We start from the raw sequence: 15,944 nt of genomic DNA on the forward strand, positions 1-15,944 counted from the left end.
ACACTGCTAACAAGACAACAACAGTATACCTCATAATTTATTAAAGATAGTCTACCACGATATGGTTTGGAAGGTTCAACAGTGTCGAACAAAACTTGTAAACAAACTTAGTAATGCAGTGTGCCCTGTGGTAATGAACACACATAGCTACGTATATGTACCAATGTCATCAGTGCTAATGTTCTGAAAGGCATAAATTTTGAAGAGAAAAGGGATGAAGATTTAAACACTTAGGCAAACAGGGCGGAAAAAAAAGAGAAAGATCTTTCATACAAGGGAAGGATCAAACCTTCTGGTCAAATACACTAGATGCTTTAACGTTCTTTCGCTGCCCCTTAAAGTAAGCTGGAAAGATGATGAATCGAGGGTGAAGTTCCGTTACAGACTTGTTTGATCTCGGCTCTGGCTTTATCCTGCCAAGAAGGATTGCTAGCAAGGAGCATAACAGTCCATGTAAGTAAAAGAGCAGTTGTGTCATGTCCTGCAAAAAAGAACGTCTTGCACTCATCCATTATCAGCTGCAAATTTAGGCTAAATTCTTCATTCCTTCCTCTTGATGTTTTATTCTGCATCTCATCCAGCAACATCCCTAACAAATCATTTCCATATGAACTGCTTCGCCCAACCTCTACGCAGTCTTTTCTGCTCTGTATTATCTCCATTAGTAATTTCTCCACCTCCATTTTCAGTGATTTTATCTCCCTATTGTATTTACTTGGTAGAAACATGTTGTTACAAACATATTCTTCTATTTATTTTAGTTTATTAAAAATGAAATATATAGAAAATTTAATGATTTTATTAATCGAGATAAAAATCAAGCTAGCACCACCTGCCACCAGGAAAGCACAAGTGCCGGCTAGCCTGTGCACACTTATTTTGTAGAACGGTGAGTAAATGAAATATTTGCTATCCCTCTTCGTAGCTACTATCAATTTCGGTTCGAGAAATGATGTCAGCAGTAAGGCGAGTCATGTACTCGCCAATTTCAAACTCATTTTGTCCCGACTTTATCTCGTTTTGTAATGATTGTAGCATCTGATTAGTGTTTTCCACCATGTATTCCGCATAGCTCTACACAAATTCAATAATAATTTTAAATACAGGATTGTAACATACTTATACTAGCTACTGGGCATGTATATATGGGGTAATCTGTACACTAAAATGAGTATAATGTTATAACATTTGTAACCCCAGAATCAAATATACTTAATCTTTACCAGATATCTATGCAAGGGTACAAGACCAATAAATAATGAGACATAATATACAGAACAGGTTAAATCTGGGAAACCAGAAACCAGAAACCAGGTGAGTATTTAAGAACTTAAGCTTGAAGATAACGATTTCAAGTTGGACTATAAAAGCTTTAAAGTATTCGAATTAGATTCAAGAGTTTGGATGATTTTTCTTAACGTGACATGTTTTTAATTCTCCTCGACTTGCAAACACTTCTGAAATGCGTACATCACCATAATATAGCACTTCACTCTACTTACTCAACTGATGTCACAACACCTACCTGTCAGCATTGGCAACACTAAATCACTTAAGGTGATGACAAGATCAGTATATGAAAGTTGATACTGCATTAAACTTATGAGGGTTATTAATTGACTGCAAAATAGGCATATATCAAATTGCATGGTAACAAGTTTAGGATTCGTAAACCTAAACTTGGCTTTTCTCCTTGTACAAAAAACTACATTTGACTAGACTCCGAGTCAACTTTAACACCCAAGATAAGTTTGGTTGCCTCTTTGACAGCAACAGAACTGTGGTTTGCACAAACTCTTTTTCTTCGAATACAGATTGAAACACACCGTCAATTTTGTTAAATATACATCTTATGGGCAGTAACTTCCAACACTATCTATGATGATATGATGACTTCCTTTGAGTTAAAAGCAATAATAAATAGTTCAATACTGAATTAAAAGCAATAATATAAAATATGAGAATTATTCATCCATATTCTGACCAACAACTCTGTTGCTGGCCCGTTAAAATTGTGTCAATCACATTGGAAGAGCATGTTAAAAGATATCCTCTACGACAGACGTCGCAAACGGGATATTATTTTCCCTCACTTAGTGAATCAGAATTACATAATCTGACTCTATTTGGTAATATTACATTTATTTTTTTATTTTTTTATAAATTTAAAATCAAATAAATTATCTATATTTCTAATCTTTTATCAAACTACTCATAAAAGTTTTTAATGTTTGATAGAGATTGAGAAGTTACTGAATGATGTTGGAAAGAGTCTAAAAGATTATTCCACAATGCATTTTCCTGAAGAAGTCAAGACAGCAAATTGTTATAATAGACCACTTCAAGAGGAATACGGATATGATCGACTTAAAATGGAGAAACAACATGCTACACCTTTTTCAAACCTAAATACAGAAAATTCAAACGTATATTAAGCCAAAATGGACAGTGTTCATACAGGAAAAGGAGGATTATTCTTTGTTTACGGAAGTGGTGGATGTGGTAAAACTTTTCTCTTAAACACACTTTATTGTGCTCTTCGTAGTGAACGCAAAATTTTCCTTCCAATAGAATCTTCTGGTATTGCAGCAACTTACTTCTAGGTGATCGAACTGCCCAATCTCACTTTCATATTCCCTTGAAATTAGACCAACACTCTCTGTCTGGAATTAAGCATGGAACCGAAATTGCAGAGTTAATGCATCATACCATTTCAATAATTTGGGATGAAGCTCCTATGCAACATAAACATGGTTTTGAAAGTGTGGACCGTCGTTTGAGGGACATCATGGCTGCTATTGATACAGAAGATCCAACTATCCATTTGGTGGGTTTTCGGTAGTCTTTGGAGGGGATTATAGATAAATATTTCCAGTCATTCTGCAAAGATCCACAGCTCGGGTTCTTTGAATAGTTCAAAGCTATGGAAATATTGCAAGGTATACCTACTATAAAAAAAATATGCGCTTATCTTCCGGCAAATCTGATCCAGAAAATAAGAAAATTACCGATTTCAGCCAATGGGTTTTTGATGTTGGAAAAGGTAAAATCCCCACTATACAAGATAATGAATTGTCAAATTATCCTAAAATTATCATTCCAGATAATTTATGCTTCATTTCTTCCACAGGAAGTATTAAGAACATAGGAGATGTCATATATTCAGATTTCCTACAAAATATGACATCTTCTTCTTACTTGATTACTTGAGTCAAAGATCAATTCTCACTCCAACAAATGCGATTGTTGAATATAATCAAAACATTTTAGGATACAAATATTTAAACCTTATTATATTTGTGTAACATGTTTATATAATCAAAAATTGTTTTTTCTTTGTCTTTCCTCTTATCCGGGAAAAATGAGGTACACGTGAAATGGATAATGGAACAGTCTTTATTCGTCATCATTTTGCTTAGCATCTTCGATTGAAGATTCAAGTTTATGAGTTAATATTAGGCATTTTTATTAAATAATTGAGGATCATGCTCATCTTAAGACTTTGTTTGCGATTTTCAATATTGTTATATGCTTTTTCTTCATGGACTACGTAGGAATCAATTGTTGGAATAAAATTTCAATGACTACCTTGCCTAACTTTATTCTATTACATTTCCTACTACAATAGTTTGGTATGTTTAGGCCAGCAATTATATTACTATTCATAATTGCAGAACTACAAAATATACTCAACTGCCATAAGTATTTTTAGGAAAATAAATAAATCATCCTTAACTAATTATCAATCATCATAAAACAACTGATAAAACACCCTTAATCTTAATCAAATGCCACAACTTAGTGTTTTAACAAATAAATTATTATACGTAATCGGACTGAGTTGCCTATTCTGTTCACAAAGTCCTACTAAGGATCAACAGTGTCATCAACAACATCAAATGAATCCATGTAATCCAGTTTTTCATTTCCTATAAAGAAAAAATAGATTGATAAAGTTATACAAATTTTGATTCAAGAAGAACAAGATTCACTATACCTTTTGAAATTTCTTTAATTTCAAATAAAAGATCTATGAGCTCAGCGCCACTCGTAGGATTATTAAATTCTCGAATCTTTAAATTACCAAAATTACCCCAAAGATGATCCATATTATCGTAGTTGTAAACTGAAACAATAAACATTGAGCTTCCCAGATAATTGAAGAAAATTACATAATGTGCCCGAATTGAATATTTTCCAAAAAATCAAAGAAGACCATGTATCCTGTTTGTTGCATAATTGTATTTAAATTTGGTACAGTTTTCATTTCCAATACCATTATTCACCACATCTCCAAGGCTATGACCATATTTCTTGAAAAATATTCTCGGAAGTTCCTGATTATAGATGCATTCGAATGTTAGAAAAATAAGAGAAAGCCAATTTTTTTAAAGAAGGTTTAACATTTAACAGCTCTCTATCTTCCAGACAATCCCAATCCATTACTTTGTAAAAATTTGCATAACACGAATCCTCAACATATATTACAAATTCAGTAAATAATGTTATAAATTGTAAAACATCAATCCAGTTATATTATCAGATGGACATAATATTACAATACCTCCTATTATTGAATAATAAAAAACAATCTCCTTATCAAATATGCACACTTGAAACTTGAAATCAGTATTCGTTTTGTAAAATGTCACGATATCATCATCATAAATTTTAGCTGCTTCCACAAATGCAAACTAATTTTTACTAAAACAACCTTCTTTATTAACAATCTTAAACTTTAACTTATATTCATAATCTTTAAAACCGATACGCATAAATTTAACATGTTTGGTCAAAAGTAGCTCACTGTATACACTTTCGTGAAATACCTGAATTTAAAGTGTAAAAGGATTTAAATTATATATGTACGTACTTGGACTTCAAAATAAAAAACTAAAATAGAACGGAAGTTATACCTGAACATAGTTATTAACAACCAAGTGTCTACTTTCAATAACCAAGTCATATACACCAACAAAATTACATGATACATTATAGTCAAAAATTGAAGCAAGTTTATCTTCTTCAAGATCAATACATGTCTCATTTACACCCAAAAGCAGAGTGTCAAAAGGATATTTGATTTCCACAACATAGGGTGAATAGAATTTAAGATTAATTTCTCCACCTTCAATATATTCAATAAGAGCATAATGATAAGGCTTAAGACCGTAAACGATATCAGTTTGTGAACACCTTCAATAAACTCCGAATATATAACATATGCACCCTCCCAAACAGCACTAGAATTAACATTCAGATTCAACATACCAGGTAATTTATTGCCATAACCGTAGATACAACACGGTGAAAGACTTTATTTTTAGAACACAACATTCAGTTTATATTAAATTATAAAACAAACATACATTCATCTTAAATTGAAAATATAAAATACCACTCTTCCTTTCTAAAAGTTAAAAGTTGTTATCAACAAAATCATATTAATCTTTCTTTTGTGCAAATCCATATTTCTATAACCTACATCACAATCATTGAATATCAGTTATGAGATTGAACAAAGCAGCATGAAACCTAACACTACATTAAACAAAATTTCATAATGTATGTAATTGCGACAACATATATTATGATTAAGCAGAAGAAATTGTGTATTAAAAAACCCAAGACATACCTGAATAGATCGGAATCGGACAAAATTGTGGTCTTTTATAGGTGTCGTTTTGGAGTAATTTGTTTGTGCACTTTACCTTCCTCATTCACTTCCTGAATAAAATCCCTTTTTTTATCTAAATATAAAATAAGGTTATTTACATATATTTTTTAAAAACAAAAAAGAATAATTAAATAAAATTATGGATTCTAGGTTTTTTATTTTTAAAAATAAACTTATATTCCTTTTGTTTAAAGATTTGATTGCTATACATATTCATTTATTATCAAGGTCGGTGAATAAAAAAAATTAGTAAGAAATGATGTGTGTCCATTCCAATATTTAATGTCAGGAATTAACTTCGAATAACCCTAAAAGTTATACATCTTCTAATTGGTGCTACTTCCTTTTGGCATTATATTTTTCAGACAGTCGAAATACTACATTTTCATAAATCATTCATTAATATATTTTGTATAAATCATTCATTAACCTTTAAAAAAGTGAATTTTTGTACCATCTCGAAATCAGCTATAATATTTTATAATTTAATCGAGTGTTTGTGTGTATTCAACATAAATTAGAAAGAACATGATTTTTATATTACACTATTGAAATATGCATGTTGAGGTTATTGAACAGTCACCTACAAAAAATCCATAATTCACCAATATCTCATAGTTAACATTTGTCTAGTATAATTTGTTATTATAGAAAAAGTCAAAATATTTATTTATTATGATTGTTTAGTGAAATATCTAATAAATTCAATGTCACAATAATATTGATTAATACATACAATAAATAAAGTTGTTTAATAATATTTTAAAACAATACTGTGAATTACCCGTACTTAAAAAGTCAAACTGGATAAAAATATTAAAATGTGCTCGACTGTTTTAATGTTGCAAAGAAAGGAATACATTTTTCAACCTGTCCCAACAAACTATGTATAGTACATGCGTGTAGATTAAAATTTTGACATGTTGGTGTTTATAAAATTTTGCTTCATGCACTACTGATTTAAATGCACTTTATATATAAGTCTTAAATTATAGATGATATTCTTTACATTTTGCTTACCGGTCTTCAAGTTTATATTTTCACAATTCATCATAGTACAAAGTCTTCATGGCATCTTTTTGCATATTGCGTTATATGTTCGTTACATATGATTAAACCTAATATCAATTTATGTATTTTTCTTTTTCTTTTTTTTATTATCGTAATGTTGCGTAATATTACATAGTTTCTTAGATCACCAATTCTTTGCATTTATGCTCAGTTCTTCCAAGATTTAATTAAGCAATCCATTTTGAATTCTCATAATTAAATTATAGGAATATATTATGTTAATAATGCATATGACTGTCTAAACATGTCATTAGCACCTTTTTAAAGTTATCTTTTTAGAGTCCTTAATCAATGGATTACTATTACAAAACAATATTCTTTAACTTTCGAGTTAGGGCATTTTAAGTAGCAATCATATATATCTATTATAACTAATTATAATCTACCATAATTATCTAATCCCGTAAAGTATGTACATACTACATGATGCCTTACTTTAGTCACAGTGTGATCTTCATATAGCTGTAATTAGAAAACAAATAATCTTAACACTTAAAATCAATACAAAGATTTGATATCACAATGACATCTACAACACCAAAGTAATGATCTGCTTTAATCTCCTAATAATTAGGTTCTTACCTTTATATTAAAATAGATTATCATCAAAATCATGTTCATTTCAGTTGAGAATTACATAACTTATTCAAGTAAGAGATGTGTTGATACATACATTCTTAACCAAAAAGTTTTATTCATTAGATTATATCGTAGTATCATTGTTTCACGGGTATGACATTTCATCATCATTTATCAGAAATTATTCGTGATAAAACTGATTGGATCTTACGTGTGTATGTGTGACAAGAGCTTGGACTTCATTCAATCATACACGTGAGGCTATCTGTTATCATTTGATTGTCTTGGACTGCGAGGTAAGAGTATATTAAGGTTTGAAGCCTGAATTACATTTACAGGAATAGTAACTATTATTTTTGTTTTACTTAATGTTATTCCATATGGCTTTCGTATGCAGAATAATCATATGCATGTCCATATTGGTCCTCATGTTCGGAATCAGTTTCCAATACTTATACATGAAGGTTTATTATACCATCTCAGAAACTTAATGGTTGGTAGACCAGCATGTAGTTTACAACATGTACGCTTAAAAAATTGTATCCATTTGGTTGAATCTACTGATATCAGTTTAGATTCGAAAGATGATTTTACTATCCATGTGCACAAATTTGAGTTCGTTCCTCTAAGAAATTTGTTTGATCGCTTTCAAGTTTATGTTGTTGATCCCAAACCAATATCTACCACAAGTCTGATGTTAACCATTTTCATAGTTAAGTAACTAAGTCTTTCAGGTCAGTTACCTTGAATAATTGCAGATTTCATTGGTGTGGTGGAAAATCTGCAACAAGTTGAAGCAACTAGAACAAATTCAGAAGCGGAAACCATTATAAGATACACAATTTTCTGATGGCAGGTAAATTCTGAAATAGTTATAAAGATCAAAAATATTAAGTCGTATTATTGTTTTTAGGTCCCGAAGTATCGTAGAAGGGGGGGTTGAGTACGATACTCTTAAAATTAAAAAATTATGTCGAATTTTTTGCGGATATAAAATTTAGAGTTCGGTTAGTGGTTCCGTGTTCTTGAGGTGAATAGGGTTTAGGACGATAAATTAACGAACACAAGATATTAGGAGAAATATATATTCATATATAAATCCTCGAGGGTGTTGCTACACTCCGATAAATAAATTAACCGACTACAATCTAAGAACAGCAAAGTTCCTAGATACTACAAAGATTTACAAATCAAATCCTATACAATGATCTAGCTTTGAGTTTGTCCAAGGATTCAATTACTGGATAACGATTATAATGCCCTTATAAATATTCAAGAGTTAAATCGGGTATTATAACATTTCTCCGATGAGAAGTTAAATGGATATTCAAGGTGCTTGACCTTCTCTGTAAATCGTTGTTGCTTGTCTTTTTTAACAGCTCTCATTGTTTTGGAGAAGAAGATAAAAACACAGAACAATTCTGAATTTCTGAAATAATATGTTGCTGAGTGTAGTCTTTATATCAATTCAAATATATGGCTAAAAATGAACAACATAAATTAATTGATTGTATAATAAAATTGTGGCTGAGGAGTAACTTGCGAACAGGGGTATTCATCTTGTAACAGGGGTATATCACTTAAAATTAATCAAGTCCTAACTTGCGACCATAGGGGGAGGAGTTTGTAGAACTTATAATATTTTCACTCCCTAACTTGTGACTACTAGCAACTTAGGATCTTGATTTCTTTTATTAAGTATAACTTGCAACCACAGGGGGGAGTTTATTTGGCTTGTAATCTTTTGCAAGTTTCCTAACTTCCGACCCCTTACTTATACAAGCAGGTTTCCTTCCTTTCTTTTTTGGCTTTTTCTTGTTTTCTCTTTTCTTTTTTTCTTTTCTTTTTTTCTTTTCTTTTTCTTCTTGTTTTCCTTTTCTTTTTCCTTTTTTTCTTTTTATTTAAGTTTAAATTGTAACTACATTAATTTATAAAATAAACTTAAATATAACTTATATAAATAAAATAATTTAAATTTATAAAATAAACTTATTTAATGTTTATAAAATAAAACATTTTAAGTTTATTAAATAAATTATATTAAAGTCCATTAAATAAATTTATTTAAGTTAACAGTTAAACTTTGGGCTTGGCCAATCCCTCAAGATGTTTAGTTGTATACCCTATGCACCTCTTCTCGTACTTTAACAGATAAACGTTCAATACAAGTATGTTCCTCAACTTAACAATTCTTGTATAAATAATACTCAGATTCCTTTCACGAGTTGTTGGCGCCTAGTGCAACTGGCCTGGTTTACAGACAACTAACTCTGATTCAGGTCTTCGTATTATGGCCTTGATTATATTGTTAAGCTTGCAACAACTTTATCGCTTCGGACACTGACTATCAATAAACAAATATACTTTCACTGGAATCCTTTCTGGTACTTTAGACAACGTCTTTATTGCTATTAAAATCTTGAATACTTCATTCACTATTCTTCATTGAAGCTTAAATATATAAATAAAATTTTATCAGTGAGTATAACATCAAGACTGCCACTGTCTTCTTTAACCTCTGTCTATACCATGTCTTCAATTCTTCAGATTCCTATGCTTCGAACACTATCTATTTTCAATCAATGCCAATACACTAAAATCTTTTGGTGGCACTTATATACTGAATCTTCATCATTTCTAAAACAATGAAAGTCTTTAACCTTTATTCTTCACTGAGATATGAACAAATTAATAAACTTCTTTCAGTGACCTGTAGACAGACTTCAAGCCTTCTTCTAATATTTTGATTCTTTGTATTTGCCTTGTCTTCATTTCTTCCTGATTTCTTGTGTAGACATAGTATTATTAACCTGTCATGTTCTAGTGTTGTTCTCGTGTTGAGCTATCACGTAACTGTTCATATAGCTACGCAGTCTCACCAACAATTGTTAGTTTCAGGAATTCAGTTTCTGTTAATTTTGTGGAACATTTACCAGAAAATGTTGATATTTTGTACAAAGATGCAGGTCACTCGCAGACATCGGTAATTATTATAATTGCATCGGCCAATATTAAAGTCTTTGAAGGTTTGGTCGACATATTAAGTTCTTTGTTCAAATCTAAAAAACTTTCATTAATTTATGTTTGAGCAGAAATTTAATCGCGTTTTTTTATATTTGTTGATATAATCAGGCTTAGTTTAAATAAGGAATTTTCCTTGAACAAAACTTTATATTAATCTTGTTGATACTGCTATTGTGAGCTTAAGGCAGAGGTATAATACTTTATACAATGCAATAATAATCAATTTTTGATGTTTTAAATTATGACTAATCAAAATTTTTAATATATGTAGGTTGTTACATATTGGTTATCATGGTATCTTTCAGGAACCTCTAAATTTGACTTCATAATGGCATTTAACAGCCTTTTATTGGATGTCATGGCTTTTGAAACAAAGTTTTTTTATAACATATCTTTCTTAAAGGATAATCTACGTTCCTATTCATATATCATTGAAGTATAGTTTCAATCATATTATCTTGAATATTTGCCTAAGTTTCATGTAATAAATTTCTAAGATTGGAATGATATCAAATTTTTATTACCTCAATTCCCTTAAAGTCGTTCATGTAATTATTGTCATACGATATTACAGTATTACATATATTTTTCCACATGATAATCTAATATTTGAAAAGAATGTAAAACTATAATTTCATAGAGCTCTTTTTCGCGTAACAACTTTATGGATATGTTGGAACACTACTAAATACGATTTGACTTGAAAATGATTTGTTATAAAAGATACAGCCAAATTAATCAGTTAAAATATTTACATAAAGTAAATGTAGGAATTTGAATGTAAAAAATATATATTTTTATAACTTTTTAATTTTACAATATTTATAACAAATTAAGTGTTTGGTTATTGTGTAATGAATTTGTATCATTTTTAACTTTAGTTGGTCGAAACTGTAATTATGCATTGACTTTATTCCTTTAACTTTACAAATTATTTTTTTTTGAAAATTAGTGTATACATTTCTATGACTGTTAGAATCAGTTACAAATTTGTAAGTGATTATAATACTAACATTGATATGCATATCCAAAATAGACTGGCAATAATCATACTAAATATAAGATATACGTTCAATCCCATCCTTTTTTCTAGAAAAAGATATTCGCTTAATTACTTTATCTTATATATATATATATATATCCTCATCCAACATACTACTCCATTCCACGCTTAACATCTGCATAAGCATAATTCATAAGCATAACCCTTTCGAGCATTTTTCAGCTATGTTGAGTAAACTATCAAAAGTTAAAAGCTCAAGAGATGATTAGAGAGTAAGAGTTCGCATAATTCCAATGTGGCCTTTTTTGGCAGTAATGCGCATTTCCTTGATTTTAATATGCACTGCTTGATTCCGACATAAGCTCTCCATTTTATTGTAGTTAATGATTTTTTTTTCATATGATAATTCAGCATATTAAGACACACATACACTTTTAGGGGATGTTCACGTTCTTACATATGTTTATCCTGTATTTTGGAATTCAATAAACACCAGGATACTTGAATGGAATGCTTATGATATTTGAACTTTATTGTACGTGAATCGATCGAATACATGGCCCTGTTACTTCTTACAAGGTTATTGTACTTACAAATGCTTCAATTGTCCAACATGTTCCTCTTGAGGTAATTATAATACCTCGCCATAAGTTTGAAATCAAGCTTGTTGGTGAAATTCATGACCTTGCAACCTCTTATGGCTCAAATTGTAATCTGGTTCATGGTATAGGTAATTGAAAGAAATTTTTATAAAAATTATATGTCACTCATGAATATTTTTGTGACATTTATCTGAGTATAATATACAGATTTTTATGACATTCCTCGGGAAATTGAACCTACTCGTGAAATACATAAACATATTGAGCTAAGGAAATTTGCAAGGTTTAAGTTATCTAATGGCGGGTTAGTGTTTTCAATAAGTTTTCCACGTTATAAGAAAAGTCTTTTTATATCAATATCTTATATGAATTGATATTGATTTTTTTTGTTGAAAAATTCTTTCGCAACAATGTTGTCAATGTTATTACATGGGATGAGCACACTAATGAAATTGCTGAACTTCTTAATGGAAATGTAGATTATCCACCCATTGAGTTGTTGTCAATAATGAAATCATGTATATTTGATGGTGAAACGGGAATTCATTTATGTTATGTAATTTGCGTTAAGTTCACATTTATTAGTTATATGAATTTGACAATAACATCTGTACAACAATGAATTTCAGGTTCTGTCCAGGTAAGCATATCTAATTCATCTAGAGTTTATCTTAATCCTGACTATGTGGATGTTAATGAGATCGGCAAAGGTATAACCAGTTTAATCTTTGATGTACTTAATTTTAGAACATTATAGACCAACAATTGTAATTATTTGAATGACTTATAATTGTCTCTTTCAGGTTAATTCAAGATGGACTTTCTCACCATATCAATGCTCTATGATATTATTATGGACCCAATCTTAGTGGCAAACAAATGAACATTTAGTGGATTATGATGTTTCCGAGTTTCAGTCATCATAAGGATAATGAAATGTTCATTATCGTTTTATCTTTCTATTTTCTGTTTCAACTTTACGAAGATAATGTTTAACTACCACAATTTTGCAGTTTACTTATAACTACCAAAATATATTTTATTTAGTTTGAGGGATGTATCCATTAGCCAATAGTCACATCTTCATTTAATGTCTATAAGTTCTGCAATGTAATTTATTTTGTTCATTTTAAAGAATAAAATATAAAATCACTGAAAAAAGAAAATATCATGGAACATGTTAAGCGTGTATGGGAATTTCCTCCTCGCGTCCATGCAAAAATTAATGTTCATAGTGAATTCATTCAACATCCTCAAGAAGGCCAGAACAAAAGTGGTATTGGTGTTGTTGTCAGGGACGACACTGGCCATCTCCTCAGATTAACATACGGAACTATTCCAGGCCTAACCAATTTGAATAGTGCTTTATGGGCTATTCTAATACGAATGCGGAGAGCATTCCAGGATCAGTATACACGTGTTGTAATTGAAATGAACAACATTTAGGCATATCGTGAATATATATAATATTAATAAGAAGGCATTACACCACATACACGACATACATTCAGATTCATACTTTCTAGGCTTAAGGATCACAATATTACTAATGACATCAGACCGATTAATCCTTAAAGATATCAGGTTGACAGACGTTTGGCTACACTAGGTAGAGAAAATTTGATTGACTTGCAGACATATGACAGGCCTCTAGAAAATATTCAAGAATTCCTCAATATGGATTTGGGTCTCGGGACGGTAAATGCACAATTTTAAGATATTGAGAGTAATGAACCCGATACCGTACAAGATGGCCAGGTTGTGCAATTCTAAACCCTAATGGTTAATTTTTTCATTTTAAAATTATATAAATACATGTTACATTTAGTTCAAATTTGTACATATAACACCTTTGTGTGTTATATTTTTCTGATATAAATACATGTTGCATTTAGTTTAAAAGTCTACCTATGACATGTTTGCATCTTATGTTAGTCTAATATATTATAAATGACCATGGAATATTGTAAATGTTGTCGTTCCGATCTTTAAAAGAAAAGAAATCATAATTTTCCTTACTACGACACCATTGTTATATGATAATATCAACACATATTATCATTACAAGATCAAATCATTGATAACAAACATGCATTACTTGAAAATATCATTATTTTAGAAAAGTACAAGAAATGGACTGCCTGGTGTTAAGGATTACGAAACACAATAATTAAAAAATAGTCGTATGACAAACTGAGAAGATAATTAAGCACAATTACTCCTATTTCTAAACAACCAGGAATAAATTAGTAATATCATTACACGTTTCGGACAAATTCATGAATTTTTTCCCTTAATTTTGCTTTCATTTCCTTCAAATTGTTCGTCTTTGTCATTCAATCGGTTGTTCCAATCTTCTTTAAACTAATGAAATTTTCCAAGCATGTCTTCCATTGATTCTTCAAATTGTTTTACATACCCATCAAGTGAAACAGAGTTGTCATTCAAAAACTTTCTCATATTCTCAGAGTATGCCTCTGGCATAACAATATTTCCCTAAGTTGATTCTCCTGAAGTACCGTGACTTCCACCTTTCAAGATATCAATAATCTGTCTGCACAAATATTAGTTTAAAAATATAAATTATACATAATCACACACTCAATTTTACAAGAGAACTCAAACATAGTTTCCATAAACACCGAAACACCCATATTTTTCTTCCAGGCCAAGTGAACGTACATATAATTCGGATTATCTGTTTGACATACTGCCGAACATTAGCTCAAAATCATCATTTGCAGTTTGAAGATCATTATTGAAGTCCACTAAAGTAATAGCCAAAGTTTGCAAGTCATTTATCAACAAATTCTTAATATCTGCAAAATGCTATTTTTTTTGTTGCTCTAGAAGGCATTGTGTAATTTAACATGTATTTTTGTGGCAAAGAATTATAGTAGAAAGGATTTCACAAATGGTATATATATATTAAGAAGAGTGAATTTTTTTTGAAGTATGCTTAGTGGTGCAGTTACATTGGGTATTGGGTAGTTAGTATTAGCAAGGTGGCCACGTACTTAACAGTTATGTTGCCAAATGGATTTTTTTTGAAAAAAACATTGCCACTCTAAGTATAATTTGATATTACATAAATATTTAAATATTTGGAACAAAATAATTTTATATTTTATATTGTGTTTAATATTTTAAAAGTTGATTTTTTCACATAGATTTTATTAATTTCACATATCTTAATGATATAGAGGGATATGTTTAACTTTAATAATTTTATTTTATTTCATGAATTACTAAAAAATTGCATAAAAAACATTAATCGCTAATTTCTGAAATATATAAAGGTTGAAAATAAATATTTTAAACATATTATCACGATCATAAAGAATCAAAATTTTATAACATTAATTATGAGTAACAAGAAACATAAAGTTTTAATCAAAGTAATAAATTAAGAATTTTCTAAATTTCCTAGTTATATTTAATATTAATAATATAACAGATTATGTAAATAAAAATATTTGCTCATCTCTCCATGATATTTAGGTGCATGTATATTGATGTGAACAAATTGTAATGATTATCTCTATAGTAAGATAACAATATTAAACTAAACAGTTATATTTTTTAGATTTGTTTTACATTAAAAATATTTTATATGGATACAAAAGATTTAGTTTTGGCATATACAACTACATCATGGAGGATGAAGAGTTTATAGATTAGTGCATGTTGAAGTTCTAAATTTACACCTTCAATTTGCATATATTAACTCATCACATTCTTCAAGAATACAACTTTATATTTGTCTAAACGAGAATTTGCAATACTACTTGACAGACTTCGAAAGAGATCAATTTAGCTCTTCTCTTCACAAGACCTATATCTCATCTTCTAAACAAAATGTCAAGCTTCTCTAATCTTGAAAATGATGTTCTGAGCTTACTAATTACCTTTTTTATTTTGATTTTTTTAGCACTTTTACAAGGACTCTGATTTCTTGGGCAATAAAAAGAAATGCTTCCAGAGTGAA

The 15,944-nt window shown here is 29.9% G+C and overlaps 1 long non-coding RNA gene and 1 pseudogene across 1 annotated transcript; both read right to left on the reverse strand.

The window, feature by feature from the left end:
• Positions 1 to 276: 276 nt before the first annotated feature.
• Positions 277 to 1,595, reverse strand: LOC141685180 (cytokinin hydroxylase-like; annotated as a pseudogene).
• A 2,560-nt stretch (positions 1,596 to 4,155) lies between these two features.
• Positions 4,156 to 5,736, reverse strand: LOC141684612 (uncharacterized). The gene is made up of 2 exons (XR_012560650.1): positions 5,636 to 5,736; positions 4,156 to 4,337 (listed from the first exon to the last, which is right to left on the reverse strand). It is a non-coding gene; the product is annotated as an uncharacterized LOC141684612 (long non-coding RNA).
• Positions 5,737 to 15,944: the final 10,208 nt, after the last annotated feature.

Source organism: Apium graveolens, chromosome 9 (assembly GCF_009905375.1).
Source record: "Apium graveolens cultivar Ventura chromosome 9, ASM990537v1, whole genome shotgun sequence".
Lineage (NCBI taxonomy): Eukaryota > Viridiplantae > Streptophyta > Magnoliopsida > Apiales > Apiaceae > Apium > Apium graveolens.